Below are 22377 nucleotides of genomic sequence, written 5' to 3'. Positions count from 1 at the left end.
TGTGCTGAACCAGCTTCGCTTGGGAGCGAAGGACTGGTGGAAGTTTGTGACGACTGATTTCACTCTTGCAGATCATGCTGCAGTGACTTGGGAGAGGTTTACCCAGTTGTTCAGAGACGAGTATGTTCCCTAGGTGGAGAGGTAACGATTGGCCCATGAGTTTCTATCTCTCAAGCAAAAGATAGAAACAGTGACATAGATTACGAGGATGTTTCATGAGAGGGCGTTGTTCTTCCCTGAGCACATGTCTATTAAGAAGGCACGTGCGAGCAGATACTTGAGCATTTTGATAAGGGATATTTGGGAGTTCGTGGCGAACTCATCATATCAAACATTGGCTGAGTTACAAACCAATGCGAGGAGGAGAGAGATTGAGCTGGAGATTCCGACCAGGGAGGAGGAAGAGTCTCAGGGGAGAGACAGGAGACTAGTGCAATCACAGCCGGCGACGAAGCGGGCTAAGCCCGCTGATACGAGAGCAGGAGGCCAGAAGGGCCACACTTGTGGCAAGTGCGGAATGAGCCATGAGGGATCTTGCCGAGCAGGGATTTGCTACAAATGTGGCAAGGAGGGGCATATGGCAAAGGATTGCCCCAACGGATTTTCGGTTTACTTTCATTGCAACCGGAATGGCAACCGGAAGGCCGAGTGTCCTCAGCTCACTTAGGGACCAGCCCATGCTTCTGCTCCTATTGCTTTGCGCGTTACTGATGGCTGGCCGGGGAAGGCCGAGGCTCCGAGAGCTCGTGGGAGAGAATTCCAGCTGACTGCGGAGGAGGTCCGCGCAGCGCCTGATGTTGTTGCTGGTACGTATCTCCTTATTCATGTTTTTATGAGATTTGTTTATGCTTATACTATGTTTCACATAGGTACTTTTCCTATGAATTTTGTGACTGCCTTGATGTTCTTTGACTCGGGTGCGAGTCGATCTTTTGTGTCCTTATCCATTAGTCGTCACATTAGTGTTAGACGCGAGGCGTTGAGTCGACCACTGAGGGTATCTATAGCCGACGAGCATGCGGTTTTTGCCACTAATGTATACCAGGGATATGTTTCAGATATTTCCGGTGTTGAGTTTCCGATAGATCTGGTGTCGACCGCAATGGGTGATGTCTGTGTCATAGTGGACATGGATTGGTTGAGCCGATTTGGAGCCTTGATTGACTGTGAGCGTCAGATGGTGACCATACGAGACCCTAGTTGGGGAGTACTTACTGTTTATGGCGAGGGAACCAGATCGGGATCAACATTCTACTCTGCCGTCAGGGTAAGATAGAGTCTACAGCAGGGATGCATGGGCTTTTTAGCATATGTGATGGATACGCGGCTAGCCACTGAGAGGCCGAGTTCTGTTTCCGATGTTGCCATAGTATGTGAGTTCCCGGATGTTTTCCCCGAGGTATTGTCGGGTGTGCCTCCTGAGAGACAGGTGGAGTTATGGATCGATCTGATTCCGGGGGTGGCGCCTATTGCCAAGGCACCTTATCGCCTTGCGCCGCCTGAGATGCAGGAGTTATCATCGCAGCTCCAGGAGCTGTTGGGGAAGGGTTTCATTAGACCGAGTAGCTCACCGTGGGGAGCGTCGATCCTTTTTGTCAAGAAAAAGGATGGTTCACACTAGATGTGCATCGACTACCGGGAGTTGAACAAGCTGACGTTCAAGAACCGTTATCCATCACTAAGGATCGACGATTTGTTTGATCAATTGCAGGGGGCTTCTTGGTTTTCCAAGATTGATTTGAGATCTGGGTATCATCAGATGAGAGTCTACGAGGATGATATCCAGAAGACGACCTTTCAGACTCGTTGTGGGAACTATGAGTTTGTGGTGATGCCTTTCGGGCTCACCAATGCACCGGCAACGTTCATGGACCTCATGAACCGGGTGTGCATGCCCATGTTGGATCGGTCGGTGATCATGCTCATAGATGACATTTTGGTGTACTCGAGGTCTAAGGAACAACACGAGGAACATTTTCGGGAGATTCTTGGGGTGTTGAGGGTGGAGAGGCTTTATGCCAAATTCTCTAAGTTGGATTTCTGGTTACGAGAGGTCCAGTGTCTGGGACACCTCGTTAACCAGAATGGGATTTTGGTCGACCCGGTCAAGATTGAGGCAGTTATGTGATGGGAGGTGCCTAGATCCCTATCCGAGATCAGGAGTTTTCTAGGCCTGGCAGGCTACTATCAGAGGTTTATCATATATTTCTATAAGATTTCTGTTCCTCTCACCAAGTTATTCAAGAAGGGTGTTATCTTTACTTGGGGGCCTGAGCAGCAGCCATCATTCGAGACTCTTCGCTAGAGATTGTGCGAAGCTCCAGTGTTAGCCCTTCCGGAGGGATTAGAGGACTTCGTAGTCTAATGTGATGCATTCATTTCAGGGTTGGGTGTCGTGTTGATGCAGAGGGGGCACGTGATATCATATACGTCTAGGCAGCTGAAGCCTCACGAGACAATATATCCCACCCATGATTTAGAGCTGGGGGCGGTGGTGTTCACCCTCAAGATTTGGCGCCACTATCTTTATGGTGTCCGATGTACCATATACACGGACCATGAGAGCCTGAAATACCTTATGGATCAGCCCAACCTGAATATGAGACAGAGGAGGTGGTTGGATGTAGTGAAAGACTATGACTGTGAGATTTTGTATCATCCTGGCAAGGCTAATGTGGTAGTCGATGCCCTAATTCGTAGAGCAGCGAGTGCTCCGATCCGAGACGTGTTTACGCGGATGACGGTGATGACTCCAGTCTTAGATACCATCCGAGAGGCCCAAGCAGTGGCCATGAGACCAGAAAACCGCATGAGAGAACGGGTGATTGGGCATATTTTTTAGTTTGAGACAGATGGACGTGGGCTTATGACCTATCATGGGCGGATATGGGTGCCATACATGGGTGGAGCTCGACAGAATTTGATGGAGGAGGCCCATAAGTCGACGTTTTCCATTCACCCTGGGGCAACTAAGATGTACTTGGATTTGAAACGCGAATACTGGCGGACCTGTATGAAGAGAGATGTGGCATGGATAGTCGAGAGGTGCCGCAAGGTCAAGGCAGAGCACCAGCGTCCTCATGGAAAGTTGCAGCCTTTGGAGATTACCCTGTGGAAGTGGGAACATATCTGTATGGATTTTATTACCAAGTTACCGAGGACTGCGCGGGGTGTCGATGTGAAAGACCCCATTTCTTACTTAACATTATTACTCCAAACATGCTACATGCATATTCATAATATAATTTACAAAAGTCTGGACACAAGCCGACTAACGAGGCTTTTACAAAGTTTTATATATTACATAATTTCCCAGGAATTTATACACAAAATACAAAAGCTATAATATTATCTATTTTACATCTTCTAACAGTACATGACTATACAGGATGCTTATCAACTGCGATGGATTAAACATTGAGAGGGAAAAGCGGGTGACGCTTAGTGAGTTCAATAACAGTTACAATATAGCGTTATGCCATATATATATATATATATATATATATATATATATATATATATATATATATATATATATATATATATATATATATATATATATATATATATATCAATATGACAGAAGCAAAGAGGGACAAAGAACAACAAAGGCAGATGAGTATCATATGACAGGCTTTCCATATCAACGAATAATCTGATTCAAAGATTTACAAACAATAAGATACAACAATTTCAACCTGATATACATCAATAAGACTTCAGCCCAAGTGACATAGAAAATACAATTTCGAATTATCATTTGCCTAGAAATTTACAGGCTTTCAGCCCTACCTAGCCTTCTGCCAATGCCAAAGTGATCCTTAATCATTCACTTCATGGTCAAAGGCTACATACCAATACCCAAGTGATGCTTAGTCATTCACTTCGTGGTCAAAGGTATAGCTCATTATCATAATAACGCGGGAAAGCACATTGCACATATAGCACATAACATACAATTGTCCCTATATTGAACTCACCGTGAAATAACCGGAGGTTAAAATGGTAATTTGAGCAGCACTTCGTTTCTATAAATAAGTTTCTTCAATGAAAACTGGGAGCTTTATTGAAAACCGGGCCTTGCAAGGGTTGAGTTTGAAACCAAAAGGATAAATTACTTGGGGTCTTCGGACGCTTCGGGACGTTCTTCGGGTGTTAGGTATGATCCCGGGGCTTCGGGGAATGTTGGAATAGCTTAAAAATGGATTTAGGGGTAAAAAGTGTGAAATTTCCAAACAAAACCGGGAGGGTTCGAACCTCCCCTTATATAGGGTGCGAGGCTTCGGCCGAAGGGGGAGGGAGAAGGACACGTGGCTCGCATGCGAGGGGCCAGGTGTAGGATCTCGGGCTCGCCACCGAAGGAACACGCGTCAGTAGCTGGTTGGGCCGCGCTTTAGACTCGATAAGGATGCGACGCGCATCGTACTCGGGGCGCCTGCGAGGACAGGGTGACGTGGCCGATTCTAGGCCGTGTATATGCGAAATTTCTTGGATTTTGTGCCCAAACTTCAAAAATTCATAACATTCGCATACGAGCTCCATTTTCGATGTTCTTGATATGCATGCGTAGGCAAGATTATTTTTAACAGACCGGGAAAGGAAAATCCGTTAAAAATTCATAACTTCTTCACCCGACGTCCGTTTTCGTCTGTGTTTTTACCGTTGTACTACTATTGACGACATCTTCGATTCTCGTTTAGGTTGTGTCGGCTAAAAATCACTCGATCTTTATTTCGAGTTTCGGGTTGTGTACTGCTATGCCGATTCTTAGAAAAATCATAAGTTCCTCATACGAAGTCAGATTTGGACGTTCTTTTTATGAAAATTCTCGGTTTAAAGAATACTACGACTTTAATTTAGATCACTTAAGCTAAAAAGTATTTTATCGTAAACTCACTTTTTACGTCATATGGCGTTGTGCCGGTTCTGTCGCGAAACTTCAATAAGTCATAACTTCTTCGTTATAACTCGGATTTCGATTAGGTTTTCGCTTAAACGTTTCTAACGAGATAATTTACAACTTTCAATAACATTATTTTTACTTATTTCCAACTTAAATTTTACATTTCGTTAATTTCAATATTTGACTTTTGATTAGAATCTCATAAGACTTCCAATTAGGGCTGTAAACGAACTGAATGTTCGGCGAACCGTTCGTGAACTGTTCGACGGTAAGTTCAATTATTTAATAAATGAACGAACATGAACAAAAATTATCGTTCGTTTAGTTAAATGAACGAACATAAACAATGATCTCGTTCATTCATTTATGTTTCGTGAACATTCATTTATGATGTTCGTTTACGTTCGTTTATGTTCGTTCGTTTAAGTTTATTTATATTCATTTATATTCAAATTTTTTAATTATATTTCTATATTATATGTTCGTTTATGTTCATATATGTTGAATTGTGTTTTTTTTATCTTTGTTCGTTTATGTTTGTTCGTTTATGTTCGTTTAGCATGTTCACGAACATAAACGAACGAACATGAACAAGCTAATTTGTTAAACGAACGAACATGAACAAGAAAATCTCGTTTGTTTATCCGTTCGTGTTCGTTTGTTGTTCGGCTAACTTAAACGAACGAACGTGAACAAGTCCTTGTTCGTGTTCGTTTGGTTCGTTTACAGCCCTACTTCCAATACTTCCCGAATGATTCTAAACATAGCTTTACTTCAATTCTCATAAAACTATGTTGTTAGAAATCAATGCTCAAAATCATATAATATTCAACAATATCACTAACAACCTTACAAAATACGATAATTACACTAGGTTAATAACGTGTATGTTACACGATGCGATTTGGGTGATTGTAGATTGGTTGACGAAGAGTGCTTACTTCCTGGCTATAAGTGAGAGCACTTCTGTGGAGAAGTTGGCCAATGTCTATGTTCGAGAGGTGGTGGCACGGCATGGGGTGCCAATATCGATAGTGTCAGATCGGGATATGCGTTTTACTTCTAGGTTCTGAAATAAATTTCATGAGGAATTGGGTACCAGGTTACATTTCAGCACCACATACCACCCATAGACAGACGGGAAGAGAGAGTGGACGATTTAGACGCTCGAGTACATGCTACGCGCACGTGTTATGGATTTCGATGGAAGTTGGGACACTTACTTGCCCTTGGATGAGTTTTGATACAACAACAGCCATCACTCCAGTATTGGTATGCCTCCCTTTGAGATTTTATACAAGAGGAGGTGTCAGACTCCTATCTGTTGGGGCCAGGTCGAGCAGAGATTGATGGGGAGCACTGAGATAGTGCTCAAGACGACAGAGCAAATCCAGCAGGTCAGATAGAGGTTACTGACAGCCTAAAGTCGTCAGAAGAGTTACGCAGACCGAAGACATTCCGAGATAGAGTTACAGGTCGGCGATTTTGTCCTCCTGAAGGTATCCCCATGGAAAAGGGTGGTCCGATTCAGGAAGCGGGGCAAGCTGGGCCCTAGATACATTGGTCCGTTCAGAGTGATTGCCCGAGTAGGCAAGGTAGCTTATCGGTTAGAGCTGCCTGCAGAGTTGAGCCAGATTCATAACACCTTCCATGTGTCCCAGCTGAGGAAGTGTGTAGCCGACGAGACGGCAGTGGTCCCTTTGGAGGACATTCAGGTTGATGATCGCCTGAACTACATTGAGAAGCCAGTGGAGATTTTGGATTAGAAGGTGAAGGTCTTGAGGAATAAAGAGGTACCCTTAGTTCAGGTTCAGTGGCATCATCAGAGGGGATCCGAGTAGACTTGGGAGTCGGAGTCCGAGATGTGTGAGCAATACCCAGGGTTGTTTCCGGACGATGACTTCGAGGGAAATGTCTGATTCTAGTGGGGGAGAATTGTCAAATCCAGACTCCCAGGTACAAATTAAATTGTTTTATATTCATTTTGGCAGGGCAAATCGACGAGTTGGAGGCCCCAACTCGTCGAGTAGATATTGAGATAGCCGTGAAGTTTTTCGAGTCAACTTGACGAGTTGGAGGACCCAACTCGACGAGTAGGAGCAGAGCGTGAAAACCGTAATTTTCAGGGTTTGCACCTTATTTAAAGGACCTTAAGTCCTTTACCCCGCCTCCCTCATTACCTTAACACCCTGAGAGAAACCCTAATCGAGCTATTATCATCTGTGAGAGAAAGAGGCTAAGAGTGTGTGTTTTAGTTCATTCTTTGAAGGAGCTTAAGGAGCAAAAGGCTTGAAACGAGAAGGAGTCCTTGGATCTGGCATTCTTTCAGTGTTAGCGGCCATTTGGAGGTAAAAAGCCATTAACTTGATCACTTGGTTGTTAGATCTCTCCATTAGAGAGTTATGGCCATTTTTAACATTTCCCTTGGGTCCTTATTGGCTTTGAGCTTACCTTGAGGCTAAGACTTCAGATCTGGACATTATTAGGCCCTTTAGGCCTAAAGACTCGAGCTTTATCCAGCTTTGGCCAACTTCCATACCTTAAACCCTTTATTGAGCTTTGGTTTGGCAAAATTATGTAACATCTGATCCAGGTATTATTGGGTTTGGTTGAATTTTTAGGGTTGTGGTGCATGGACTCGGCGAGTTGGGTGTCCAACTCGTCGAGTGGAGGTATTTAATCGCGGTCACAGATCGGGATCGACTCGGTGAGTCGGAAGGCCTTCCATTTGGGGTTTTCCCCCTATATAAACATCATTAGCTACCTCATAGCCTTCCCTTTTACAACCTAGAAGCTGTTCTCGGCCGCAATCCTTTTGTGTGTGAAGAGAGAGAGAGCATTTGGAAGCTTGTCTTCGGGATTTTGGGGAGGATTTCCAGCTTGAAGAGGAAGTATCAAGGGAGGACCACTAGATCGAGTATCTATTTCGTGTTGGGCACCTTATTGAGGTATTAATCTGTTACCTTAAAGCTTAAAGCTCTTAGATTTCTTTTGGAAGATTATGGCCATCCTTGAGGAAATGGAACCAAGTTTGGATCTGGACATATCACAAGGATATGGTTCCAGATCTGGATCTTCTTAGGTCCCAAATGTCAGAAAGTTGTCTCCTTGGTGCACCCTAATTCTTATTCATGCATTAGGGACTTGTAAGAAGCTTGTTGATGTAATTTTGGCATTATGAGACTTAGTATGAACGTAAAGTTGGCAAATTTACGTGGTATTATCACTAGGAGAATATGGATCTGAAGTTTGGGACCTTAAATCCCACTGGAAAGGACCGAATATGTGGGAACTCGTCGAGACGCTCTTGTCACTCGGCGAGTTGGGAGGGTTTTCTCATTCACGACCAAGGGTTCACGGCCAAGGGTTCACGGTCAAGGGTGTTCGGTTGGGAGTTTACGACCGTGAACATCAAGGAACTCGATGAGTCTGTCGGGTGACTCGGCGAGTTGATGAGTTAAGCAAGGAACCTGACGAGAAGCTAATTGTACTCGACGAGTCAAGCTCAATATGGATTGTTGACCTTGACTACAGACATAGACTTTGACCAGGGTCGACCCGAGGGTATTTATGGGTTTGTGTCAAGTTAATCACCTGATGATTATGGGCAGTTGAGAAGGAGCAACGTGTGGGATATGTCTGATTTCAGCTTATTAATTCAGCAGTCGAGAGGTGAGTCTTCTCACCATACCAATGGGTCTAAGGTACCAAGGCCGGCCCATTTATCTAGTTATGATGATTGTTTTGAATGTGCTATTGATACACTATGTATTATGTGAAGACCATGCTGGGGTTCCCATGGCAAACAATTATATATATAGTATGCTAGTTGATTGTGTAGTATTTGGTATGCTAGTTGTCTTTGTGATACTTGCATGGAAGACCCCGGGGGGTTCCCGAGGCAGTTGGACATGAGACCATGTGGGCGTTCCCATGGCAGTGGGCTAAGACCACGTGGGGGTTCCCGTGGCACCCGGTGTAAGACCTTGGAGGGTTTCCAGGGCAACCTTATATGTTTGTATGTTTAGTTCATATGTTTATATGTATAGTTTGCATTATGTATTGTTTGGCAGGAAGACCTTGTGGGGGTTCCCAAGGCAGATAAGACCACGTGGGGGTTCCCGTGGCAAAAGGTGTAAGACCTTGGAGGGTTTCCATGGATTCCTTATATGATTTTATGCAGGGCTTATATGGTAGAGATAGCTTTTATAGCTAATATGATATGTGTTATGTGGATTGTGAGTGGGGTATGCTCTGGGGGGACTCACTAAGCTTTGTGCTTATGGCTTACAGTTTTGGTTTCAGGTATCATCGATTTGGAAGTGAAGAGCTTGGATTGATCGCAGTGCACACACCTATGATTTCCGCAATGAATGATTTTGGGACAAACTCTGATAAATGTTTTACTTAATGAGGATTTATAATGTTTGACATAAATGGTATCAATGTCTTAGCTATAATAAAAATAAAATTTTTACCCTTGATTTTTGGGTCGTTACAAGTTGGTATCAGAGCCTTTGTTTGAGGGATTCGGGGATACCTTCGGGTGTGTCTGAACTCAAACTGATGATCTGTAAAGTTTTCAAAATTTTTCTAAAGAAAATGTTTTAAGTAAAGAATTTCTAAGACAAGAAAGGGTGTGGTGCATGCAATCAATCGAGCTCGAGTAAGTTTCCCCAGAATACCCACATTTGTTATCTTTTATGATTTGATTATGAATCTGTGAATCTCATGCTAGTTAGGGCTAGGGGAGATGCCTGTATATGTTGTATGAGCTGGAAGACTTGCATGCTAGTGTTGGGTAGTTAGCAATAGGTTGGCCTGATATGTGGTGCTTTTAGCCATGAGGATATTGGACGTCATGCTAGAATGAGAATGGTAATTGGTATTTGTAACTGCAATGTGTATGTTTTGAAAATTATATACGGTTAGGATCTTATAGCCTTAGAATAGCTGACTTGACCTTATTTCCTGTGGTCTTAGGGTAGAATCTATTATTCGACAATCTATTAGATCCTGTTCTGTGTATAATTTGCATGCATAAGGCAGCCGACAGCGAGGATGGATGGATGTTGACAGCATGGGTTGTGGTAGGTGGGCCGAATGTTCTATGATAGTTTGTGGGTCGGAGATTTCCCTAGGGTGAGCCTAGGATGAGATTAGTGACAGGAATTGCCTGATTGTGAATTGTATGTATAAATAGAATTGTTTGATTGGAATATGTTGGTTAGTTTTTCGTTGTCTGAATGATGCTTGCTGTGTGCTTTGTGGGACTTCTAGCAATGTGAGCTAGCTACTAAGTGAATATGCTAGGTCACATGGGACACATGCCGGATAATATCAGAGTGATGGACTTGACCCTATTATGCAGCTCTTGTCTGAGTCCAACCGTTCTAGGGATGGGTCTCTTACTCTAAGGATTATCTGATCTCTGTTGCATGTGGCTATATTCATGAGGTAGCTAGTTGACATTACTGGGAATCTTTCAGCAGCTGAGGACTGGGTGAGGTTGGGAACCTAGGAAAGCCCAGGAGGTGCTTCAGGGAATATTGTGTTGCCGTTTAGCAGACATTTAGTATACCGGTGGAGTAAGTTACTTAGAGGATTCGGGAGGATTGCTGAGGAAAGTATGGATAGGTGTGGAAGGTAGTATTGGGCCCGTACTACTGAAAGCACAAGATCCATACTCGAATAAGTGAGAGACTTGGAGAATCTGAGAAGCTTATGGGAAGGAGAATTCTTGGTTATGCCTTGATCGTGGGAATAGCTGCTTTGCAGAATGAGGATGAGCGCGCATGGGTAGGACCAGGGTTTGGTCCCAGCTCCGGTGGTGAGCCAGTTAGTGTAAGGACTGCTAGGATTTCGAGTTCGCCTTGGATCTCTAGTATCAGGCGGCAAGGGTTGATTGTGCAATTTATTGCGCTTTCGGATGTGAAACTATGTCTTGGGAATAGTTTATAGCCAGCTCAGAGCAGAGGTTGCTCCAGCTACTGTAGTTTAGCCGTTGGCGATTAAACCGGTGAGGGTGTCAGCGTGTTAGACCCTGAATGGTATGGATCTCTGAACCGAGGACGGAAGATTGATTAGAGGTACCTCAATGAGAGAGGTTCAGGTCAGGTGAATTTATTGGAGGGAATCAGGCGGATACCCAAGAGTCTGAATTAGCATTTGAGAGGCTAGCGGGGTCGGATCCAGTGCAACGTTTGCGGAAACTGTAAGATGATGTTTCGTTCTAAGGGTTTAGATATTCATTGGGATCGGAATGAGGTATTTCATCATGTTCTCAAGGTGTGTTGGGCTTATAGTGTTGCGTCATGGGCTCGATCCTTAGCCCAGTTTTAATTGCCGGTTTGGGCCTGTCCAACCGTGCATGTTTTCACTAGGGTTTAGTATTTAAGCTGCATGCATGCAGCCTTTTGTTTTTAACGCTTTCATTATTATTCTTATTAAGTATTGTAAACCCTAGATCGCCTCTACAGTGGAAGTTCTTCATAGAGCTCTGCTGAGGCGTGACTATATTTGAATCATAAGCATATTGTTGATTCTGTTCTGTGTTCTTGATGTTATTGTGTTTGTCTTGTTTGATCTTCGTCTTTTTCCTGTTAAAGATCTAATCGATCTGAGATTTATTCTCATCAATTGGTATCAGAGCAGGAGACTGTGTAATTCATACACATCTCTTCTGTCGAAGAAGTTATTAGGGTTTTTCCGCATTGATTGATATTAATTGAGCCGTCATTCTATATTGGCGTATCTCATTAATTGTCAATCCTTCTCTAACGATAAATTACAAGTCTGATCTTAAACAGGTTATCGATCAAACTTCATCACAATGTCCATGGATGATTCGCAAACTAATCCAATTAACATCTCCAACAGTATCGGATCAACGACAAGGATTCCAATCTTGTACACTCAGGATTATGAGGTTTGGACGCACCACTTTGAAGATTATGTGATTGGATCAGAAGATAATGGGTATTTGATCTGGGAAGCTATCACAGTTGGCCCATTTGCTCATTCAAGCACCTCAAGGATTGTCAAAACTCAAAAGGAGTACAATCAGCTTGTTAGTGATGTGAAAGATATTCCTCAAGACGAGAAAGAAAAGTTTAAATGTAACATTAAAGCCTTAAGAATGATTAGGTTTGCATTGCAGTCCGATACGTTTCGTCAGGTGAATTCCTGCACTACAGCTAAAGAGAAATGGGACAGACTAAAAGAATTGTATTCCACTGACGCAGATCTGGAACATTCGATACAGACGTTGCTGCTTTCTGAATTTGGTGATTTCAAACAGAAGCCCGAAGAGAAACTTGTTCAGGCTTTTGATCGCTTTAATCATCTTTTAAGTAAGATGATAAAGCATGGGATCGAGAGGAAGGTCATTGAACAGAAGGTTACATTCATGAACGGTCTTAGACCCGAATGGATGGCAGTTGTGTCAACAGTAAAGGCACATGAACAGTTTAAATCGTATTCTCTGGCGAAACTGGTGGGAATTTTGAAATCCCATGAAAGTGCACTGACTAAGGAAACGAATGTGGTTTCTAGCTTAGGTTCGTTAGCCCTTGTTTCTAAAGGAAAAAGTTCAGTTGAAGAAGAGAGGAATTGGATCTTGCCGACTATGATCTAACCGGTGAAGAGTATGCCCTAATGGTGTCCAATCCTAGAAAGTTCATTAAAAGAAAGTTCCCAGCCAACAAGAACCGAAACTGGCAGGGAAGTTACAGCGCTGAAAAGGTTAAGGAGGAACCGAAGATAGTATTGAAGTCAGATGAGTCCAAGAAAGAAGTGAAAAATGGTGGAGACTCAGGATTTGATTGCCATTACTGTGGAGGCAAGAATCACTTTGCCAAGGACTGCATGCTGAAAAAGAGGGCAGAAAAGACAGATGATGATGATGAGGAAGCGAGCCTCCTGAGACGACTGGAGGAAATCAAGAAAAGAAAGTTTGCTGCTAACAATAAAACTATGAATGCTTTGATTGTACAGGATACAGGCAATAGTGTCGAATTTTGTGGCGTGGAAGTATCGTCCACAGACTCAGAGGACGAAGAAGTAAGAAAACCCACTCATGGCAAGGCAATGCTGGTAAAAGAAGAACACACTGCTGGAAGGTGTTTCATGGTGACCGAAGGTGTATCCCAGATGAGAGGATATACAACTGATGGAGGAATAGAAGGCGAGAAGGAGCGAGAGGACAGGTGTTTTGCTGCGAAACCTGTTAGTGCACAAATCAACGAATGTGATGAGTTGATCAAGAAGGTACAAGATATTCTTACTTCTCTAAAAATACCTGTTACTAACTATGAAAAGGAACTAAAAAGCTTAAAATCTATATTTTCTAGTATAAGTAGCAGTCTTTCCCAAACCCGTGTCACAAACTCTAACCTGGCTGATCAACTTAGCAGGGTATCGTCGAAGAGTGAGGAAAGGAGGATGTGGATTGAGCTAAAGGAGAAAGAGTTGATTAGGTCTAAGGATGAGTCGATATATTTGCAAAGAGACAATCTTAAACTGTTAAAACAACGAAATGTGTTTTGTTTGATTGCTAAAAGACTTTATTTTAATATCACACAGTTGCATCTCGATTGTGAAATAGGAAAGAAGATACATCGCATGATTTTGCCCTTCCTTGAGTTAAAGGAGGATGAAATCGATGCTGAAGCTTACAACTGTGAAAGTGTTGTATCCTCTGATGAGATCTCACCTACATACAAAATCGGTCTTGACAAAATTGAATCCTACATAAAGTCCAAAGACCATAAGGACATGCTCAAAAATCTGTTAGATGAGAATGATAGATTGAAGTTAAGAGCCGAGACTGTACAGAAATTTGACTCGTTGAATGCCAAACTAAGTTCAGAAAATAAAATTGATGTTGAAAATACATCTGAACTTAATGAGGATGATTATTTGAGTGAAATCTCTGTAGAGGATGTGGTGGACTGTTCTGAGTTTGTCAAGAGCGAACCTAAAACCCACAAAAATCTGATTTTTGAAAATTCAGTTGAATACGCGCGACTATCCAAAGACACGACCAAAGTACTTAAAGAAAAGGCGGTTGTGTATCAAAAGGTACAATTCACTCCAAATCAAGTACACAAGGTTAATGGAGTAACTCAGCAACAAACAGCCGAACTGACGGCGATAGTAGCAGAAGATAATGCTGATGGATGTGATGAATTCTTCTGGTCAGCACCTATTGACAATGCTGATGAAACAGTAGGTCTGTCACAGAAGACCACATGGAGAGTGAGAGGCAGATATATAGCCGAACCACTTAATGATCCTTCTCGTTTTGATGAGCCGAGCACAAGTGGGACTAAAAAGTCTTCAGATGAGCAAGTGGTTATTTCAAGCGAAACCAATTCACCTACGTGCAATGTTAATACTCAAAGTTCTGAGAAAAAGGCTAACATTCACAGAAACCCAAAACAGGTGAGAGAAAGAAAGCATCAAAGAAATGTGAGGTACAAGAAAAACCTTACCGAAAGGAAGCAGTTCTGGAGATCTCAAAATCCTAATTATGTTCACTATGAAAAACCTTCTAAACAAAAGGAGGTAAGGAACCGAAAGGGTAGTTTCGGTCCCTCGACTGAAATGAACCGAAAGGGTGGTTTCGGTTCCTCGACTGAAAGGAATCGAAAGAACGGTTTCGGTCCTCAGCATCACATCAACCGAAAGAACGGTTTTGGTCCTCAACCCAATAGCAACCAAAAGAATGGTTTCGGTCCTCAGCACCACATCAACCGAAAGAACGGTTTCAGTCCTCAACCCAATAGCAACCGAAACAACAGTTTCGGTCCTCAACCAAATGGCAACCGAAAAAGAAGTTTCGATCCTCAACTCTGCAAGATCAATCAAATGAACAGAAGATCCTATGTCACTTCCAAATCTAACTCTTCTCATTCCAATTCTTCCACAGGCTTAAAGGGGAAAGGAAAGCTCTTTCCAGAAGATGACATCTCATAACCTACCCCTATCGAATCTAAGTCAAACAAAATTAAAGTTTTCACTATAAAAAGAAAAGATGAAACAACTTTAATTAAACGTACTTATTTAGTTGATATCTCTCTTACTATTCCCTATCTTGTAAAAGGCTCACAAGGACCCAAGAAACTTTGGGTTCCTAAATCTGCTTAATTTCTGCAGGTTATACGTGACGAGCAGTTTGACGAAGAATGGTATATTGATAGTGGCTGCTCGCGTCACATGACAGGAAGGAAGGAAGAACTGAGGGAATTTAGGTCTCTCAAGGATGGTGGTATTGTAAAGTATGGCAACAACTCGTTTCGAACCATCAAAGGCTATGGAATGATTACGAATGGTGATTTCTCAATCAGAAAGGTCGCGTATGTTGAAGGGCTCCAACACAATCTTATCAGCATATCTCAGCTGGTAGTTGGAACTGGATTGAAGGTATCGTTTGATGATGAAGGCTCAGAAATCGTTGAGAAGAAGTCAAATAACATTCTACTGAAATCGAAGCGAAAGGGGGAAATGTACCCTTTGAACCTCAACCCAATTCAAGGTAAACCAGCAGTTTGCTTACTCACGAAGGCTCATTCAGATGAAAGCTGGTTATGGCATAGACGACTCTCTCATCTTAATTTCAAGGATATCAACAAGCTGGTTTTAGGAGATCATGTTCGAGGTCTTCCAGTTCTCAAATTCGACAAAGAACATCTATGCGCAGCCTGTCAAATGGGAAAGGAGAGTAGACAAAGTCATCCCTCTATTATCAATACAAAGGTGATAGAACCATTGGAGCTATTGCACATCGATCTGTGTGGTCCCCCTTCCATTGAAAGCATTGGTGGAAACAAGTACATTCTGGTTATCGTCGACGACTTCTCTCGCTTCACATGGGTATTTTTCTTGAAACAAAAATCTGAGGCTACTCCAAGGCTCAAGCTCTTCATAAAGCAGGTTGAAATTCAAATAAGGAAAGTTGTTCGTAATGTAAGAAGCGACAACGGCTTGGAATTCAAAAACAAAGATTTCGAAGATTTTCTTGCTGAGAAGGGAACAACTCATAATTTTTCAGCCCCATATACTCCACAGCAGAATGGAATAGTCGAAAGGCGAAACCGATCTCTGTGCGAAGCAGCTCGCACTATGCTTAGCTTCGCTTCATTGCCTCTGTATTTCTGGGCTGATGCTATAGCTGCTGCTTGTTACACTCAAAACAGATCATATCTAAACAAGCGGTTCTCCCACACTCCTTACGAGATATTGAACAATCGCAAACCGAACGTGAAATTATTCCACACTCCTTCGATGCTAAGGCTGATGAAGGAATTTTCTTAGGTTACTCCCTGAATTCTAAGGCATATAGGGTTTTAAACAAGCGCTCTAAGAAGATTGAAGAAACATACTATGTCACTTTTGATGATAGATATGTCAAGAAGATGAAAGCAACTGAAGGTACAACTCAGGAAATCTTTCCAAAGACTGGTCAAGTAACAGCCCCTATTTCAAATCTTTTCGAGCAATATATGCTTCTTTTTTATGAGCCTCCAACGGCAATTCATTCTGAATTAATGGCGAAAGATAACAAGGTTTACAGTCTAAAGCAAATCATCGATGATGCTGCTCAAAAGATGGCTGATGATCAACCTAAAGCAACCGAGAGGCCAGTAGAAGGTGAACCTTTAAATGACAGTCCTTCTGTCCAGGGGGAGGGTCCGACTCTACAACACGATGAAGGTCCTTCATTCCAGGGGGAGAATTCAACGTCACAATCATCTGGCTCAACCGAAAGTCCAAACGAAGGGGAACATTCTGATCCAGAATTAGTGTCATCATTCGAGGGGGAGAGTACACATGTTAATGCTGATGATACTCTATCAGAATTGGAAGAAGAAATAAATGCAGAATTGGATCCCTCTTGTGATCCAAACTATCGACCGCTTATTAAATGGACCAAAGATCATCCTGAGAGTCAAATTATTGGAGAATCTTCAGAAACAGTGTTAACTCGATCACAGATCAAAGCGAAACAAGTTGCACTCTTTTCTCAAGTAGAGTTTTGCATGTTCAACTCTTTTGTTTCCAAAGTTGAACCGAAGACTGTTAATTCAGCACTCGATCATTCTGACTGGGTTCAGGCCATGCAAGATGAGCTATATGAGTTTGAAAGGAACAAAGTATGGCGTCTTATTCCAACTCCAAAGGATGCTTCGGTTTTCGGTCTCAAATGGGTATTCAGAAACAAGATGGATAAGGAAGGGAACGTAATTCGTAACAAAGCTCGCTTAGTGGTGAAAGGCTATTGTCAAGAAGAAGGTATCGATTATGAAGAGACCTTCGCTCCAGTTGCAAGATTAGAGTCTGTTCGTATCTTTCTTGCCTATGATGCACACAAAAACTTTGAAGTCTATCAGATGGACGTCAAGTGTGCTTTTCTCAATGTTAAACTTGAAGAAACTGTGTACGTTGAGCAACCGCCAGGCTTCGTAAACGAGGAGCATCCAGATCACTGTTATATTCTTGACAAAGCGGTATATGGCCTAAAACAGGCTCCTAGAGCATGGTATGAAACTCTCACTCGATTTCTAAAAATGTCTAAATTCAAACAAGGTTCGGTTGACCCAACCTTCTTTCGTAAGAGAGAAGGTAACCACCTTATGATAGTCCAAATTTACGTTGATGATATCATCTTCGGCTCCACGAATCCCAGCTTAACAGCTGAATTCAGGAAGTTGATGGAAACTAAATTTGAGATGAGCTCAATGGGTCCAATTAACGTTTTCCTTGGCTTAAACATTAGACAGGGACCCGAAGGCATTTTTATTAATCAGGAGGCATACACCAAGACACTACTTGCTAAGTTTGGTATGATGGGAGATTCCAGAGTTAAAGTTCCAATGGCTTTTGGGACAAAGCTTACTCCTTCCTTAGAGAAACCAGCCGCTGACATGACGCTTTATCGACAAATGATTGGCTCACTTATGTATCTCACAGCCAGTAGGCCTGACATCATGTTCTCAGTTTGCTATTGTGCCAGATTCCAAGCTAACCCACGCCAACCTCATTTGCTAGCTGTGAAAAACATCTTTCGCTATCTGAAGCGAACCTCCTCTCTCGGTCTGTGGTATCCAGCCAACTCAGGATTCTTTGTTCAAGCTTTCTCAGATGCTGACTTAGGTGGCTGTGGATTAGACCGTAAAAGCACCACTGGAGGATGCCAATTTCTAGATGGTAAATTGGTTAGCTGGCAATCGAAGAAACAAACATGTGTTTCTCTTTCCACTGCAGAAGCTGAATACATCGCTGCAACATCATGCACATCTCAAATTGTATGGATACAAAGTCAGCTTAGACATTACGGGCAGAACGTGAAGAAAATTCCACTATATTGCGACTCTGAAAGTGCAATTAGGATCTGTCACGACCCAGTGCAACATTCAAAAACTAAACATATCGCACTGAGGTATCACTTCATCAAAGATCATGTGGAAGATGGCAATGTAGAAATTCACTTCGTAACGACAAATGATCAACTGGCAAATATATTCACTAAGGCTCTTCCTGAAGCAAGTTTTAACAAGATTCTGCATGGTCTAGGAATGATGGAATCGGAATCCGTACCAAAATCGCCTTCACCTCAATAAAGGTAAGAAGCGAAATAGAGTGAACCGAAATGAACCGTGTGTTCGGTCTATTTCGGGTTCGGCTCGACCATGAACCGAAATGAACCGAGCGTTCGGTCTATTTCGGGTTCGGTCCATCTGAACTCAATTCGCTTCTTTTTCATATCAAGGTGTTTTGATTGTATTATGTTGTATACAATTTTCGTTTCGGGTTCGGTCTATTTTCGTTTGTTTGTTTGTGTGTGTGGTGTGTTTCTTTGTTCTTATTTTAGATAACAAGAGTACCAGTGCAACAGAATGTGGATCTAAGGCAGGTATATTTATTTCCATAAGTACTAGTTAAGTGTCCCTAGAAGCATGCTTCTGTATGTTGACCAAAGCCTCGAACGATTCTGAGTAAAGCCTTAATGACTTGATACATACAAATCTTGTCTTACCAATCAGGCTATCACATTTACTCTAACCATGAGCTGCCATACTCTTCTCAAATTGAGTTAAGAGTTTTTCTGCTTTGTCCTTCTGTTCCAGCAGAGGCACTTTCGTTTCTTTTACCCACCTTATTTTTCTCCATCACTGATTCGTTTCAAATCTTGTAACCCTTGAGACTCTCAGCAATAACCACTGAGGTTTATGGTTACACCCATTATGTGTTGATGATCTTACGTTCGTTCACCACGAATTAAGTGAAACGCAAAATTCAACTCCCTTACTGAATTGACGGCGAATACTTCAACGTTTGATCTATTTTATGTATTTATATGAAATCTCCTTTTTCGTTTTGCGCGATCCTTATGAAATTGCTTCTTACCAAAGCTTTTCTTCCAAATGGATCCAGTTTTTATTTTATTTGAGATTTCCAGTTATCTTATTTTCACCAAGTCACTGAATATGTTTCCTACCTACTTGTTCAATAGATCATATTGATCTCACAAGTACTTCATTCAGTTTCGGTCTTATATCAAGTATCGACTTCATGAATTGAAGTGAAGACCACCCGCTATTAGCTTTAAATTTAAAAGATTCCTTTCAATACTTCTTAACAAGTATTTGATCGTTATTTAATGGGAAGCCACACCAGCACTTCAAGGTCTCTCTTGACTTTGAAAGAAGAGATTCGTGCCCAGAATCAGTTGCTTTATGTCTTTTTAAGACATCACAAATTATCCCACACCGTTTGCTTTATTTCTTTATCTTTTACACTCTATGCACGAAAATTTTTGATTTTCCAAAATCTGGTTCTATTAACGGTGCTTCAATGCTCGATAAAGTTAAAAAGCGATGGCGGTTCATGTGAAATATGGGGTGACGATTGGGATAGTGTTAAGGCTGACTCAGCAATTCTCCAACGGTTTCGACGATTTGAAAAAGCGCTTTTTATGGGATGGCGTGTAAAAAGGAAACGTCCTTTCTCTTTCCTGCGTCATCACTGGGTATGACAACTGTTCATCCGTCAAATCAAGCGTCGTTTCAAATAACTCCAAGATATCAGCCAGATTTTTCACTCTCCTACTTGTACGTATAAAAGGATTTGGCACGCTGATCCTTACCCTTTTATCAATTTCAAATCTCTCAAAGAACAAAGGCGATTCATCTTACTGTTCATCTTCTTCTCCAAGCTTCTACAATGGCAGAATCATCATCTGTTCAAAAAACCTCTGCACGCTCCACTCTTCTTGCCATCAAGCCTAATCAGAACCTACTGATCGATCTCTCTCCTTTTCAGTATGATACGTACATGTATCAAGTGGTGGAATGTCTGACGTATTCCCCACTCGCCAAAGCCCTAACAATCGCTGAAGTTGTTTCGATGTCTTGTCTCTCTCAAGTCTACTCGTCTGCAACATATGACAAAGGGGCAGACAAAATTTTCTTCGATATTCTCAATCAAAAGGCTTCAATCTCAAAGAATCGTTTCTGCACTCTTCTATGGCTTACAAACGAAGAGTCCATGGTGAATCCTGATTCTATTACCACTGGCCAACTCTTCTCAATGTTCTACAACATGGGTTACACTGAAACTCTAAGAACTATGACTAGGTTCAAAAAGTCCTGCCTTCCCCCTCAATGGAATGGCCTTTTCACACTGCTCTTCAAAGGACTCTCTGAAAGAAGTGCTGGTTCCGATGGTGCAAGTAAGTTCTTCATGACTATTCTTTATGGGGTGTATCACGGTCTCAATCTCGACTTTGGCACGGTTTTATGGCATCAACTAATTCAAAGTTTATCATCTTGATCCCGGCACACTGAGATTTCTTGTTCTTGTTTTTGGATTGTTGTTACTCAGTGGATCATGGATCGGTTTCATGTTCCGATTATGGCAGACCCCATGCTTTCTACCATTACCACTTTTCAAACCACCAACATCATCGTTACTCATGCCTCAAAATTCATTTTCATTGGCTCCATTCCGAAGTCGATGTATGCTTCTGTGCCTCCTACAAGCAAAATTATTCAGGAGTACAAGAAGTTTCCCTCCTCTGGTCCAAGGGAACTCACGGCCGAAATGATAAAATCAATCGAAGAAGCAGACATGCCTGCGAAAAGAGGCAAAAAGCCAGAAGTGAAAAAGGGGGATAAGGGGGGCCAAGTCTCCAAAGTTTAAACCCCACGGAAGCGAAAGTTGGTAAAAGCAGCTCCAACCCAGTCGAAAGCGAAGAAAGTTAAGAAACCTGCTCGCTGGTTAATTCTCCAATCATCCAGTGATTCTGATTCAGAGTATGTTCCTCCTACTCAACCCCCAACTCCACCAAGTGAATATGAAGGTGAGAGTTCAGAGGATGAGGTTTCGGTTCGTGGTAATACTCCACCACGTTCACCCACACCAGAGGTACCCTTTCGGTCCCATGCTCCCTCTCCTCCACCAGTTTCGGTACCTATCTCCATCCCTCCCATTTTTCCTGTGATTACATCTCAACCTTCCTCCACTATTCCGATTCCTACACCTCTCTTCACCGATTCCACTACTACCACCACTACTGGAGTTCGAACCAACGTATCTGATACGGGGGCTCGTTCTTCACCACCCGAAACTACATTCACAACCGAACCCCCTGTTACCACCGAACCTCCACTAACAACCGAACCTCAATCACCAACACCATCTACTGACACCACCCCAGTTCTAGGCGGTGAGGACTTGGAATTTGATTCCACTTATTTTAGTCCTTACTGTGTACAAAGTGATGAAGACGACGATGAACCTGTTACCAAGCGTCATCTCAAAGCAGTCAACAACAAACTTGATCAGCTGCTTTCCTCCTCTTCCTCTGGGGCTTATTCAGACGCTGCTCTCAAGGCATTGTTCTCCTCAGTGGTTCAAGAACAAAGTGCCTCCCTTACCGTTGTAGCTAAATCTATTGACGCATCCACTTCCCAATGCCAGAAAGCGTCCCTTGCTGTTGAGGCTTCCACCAAAGAATGCAAAGATGCGACCAAAAAAGTCGAAAAACTAATTTCTGAAGCTCAATTATTCTTAGATTCTTTGCAGGCTGCTATCTAGAGGTTGCTCGAAAGGCCATTGAAACTGCCAACGCCAGTCTTCATACACAGGTGAATGAGCGTCTAACTCAGTTGGAAACAGAACTTGCTGTGGAAAATCGCATCATGGATGAACTCGACAAGCGAACCTCTCAGCTGAAGATGCAGAACCTCATGCTTCGCACTGCCACAGCCGAACTTAACAATTTGAAATCTGATAGGGAGGTAATACGCAGCTCAGTTGGTGACGTTTACTCCATTTTTCTTCACCTTATTGAAGCCTATGATCCCATTCTCTCCATTACTATCCGAAGACACTTGGCTGAGAAACTCAAGCCAGCGTTGGACATCCTAAGTCGTATTGAGGGTGTTTCGGTGACCCCTGTTCAGCCGAAA

The sequence above is a fragment of the Lactuca virosa genome, chromosome 2, assembly GCF_052849685.1.
Source record: "Lactuca virosa cultivar CGN04683 chromosome 2, Lactuca_virosa_CGN04683_v6, whole genome shotgun sequence".
In the NCBI taxonomy this organism is placed as follows: Eukaryota; Viridiplantae; Streptophyta; class Magnoliopsida; order Asterales; family Asteraceae; genus Lactuca; species Lactuca virosa.
Note: the sequence above shows the minus strand (reverse complement) of the source record.